The sequence below is a fragment of the Microtus ochrogaster genome, linkage group LG2 (genome assembly GCF_000317375.1).
Source record: "Microtus ochrogaster isolate Prairie Vole_2 linkage group LG2, MicOch1.0, whole genome shotgun sequence".
In the NCBI taxonomy this organism is placed as follows: Eukaryota; Metazoa; Chordata; class Mammalia; order Rodentia; family Cricetidae; genus Microtus; species Microtus ochrogaster.
In genome coordinates this window covers 24,729,595-24,729,835 of record NC_022028.1, presented here as the reverse complement: position 1 = coordinate 24,729,835, position 241 = coordinate 24,729,595, and positions in this window count along the sequence as shown.

The window sequence follows — 241 nt, the reverse complement described above, 5'->3', positions numbered from 1 at the left end:
TACACAGCCAGACAGGAGTAAGAAGTAAAGAAAAGGAATACAGACACAGAGAAAGATAAAAGCCAAATAGATAAATGGTATAATTTAAGTTAAGAAAAACTGGCAAGAATCAAGCCAAGGTAAGATCAGGTATTCATAACTAAGAATAAGCCTCCGTGTGTGATTTATTTGGGAGCTGGGTGGTGGGTCCCAAAGAGCAAAGAGTAAAATGTCACACAACATTCCCTGCAGTTTGCAGTGC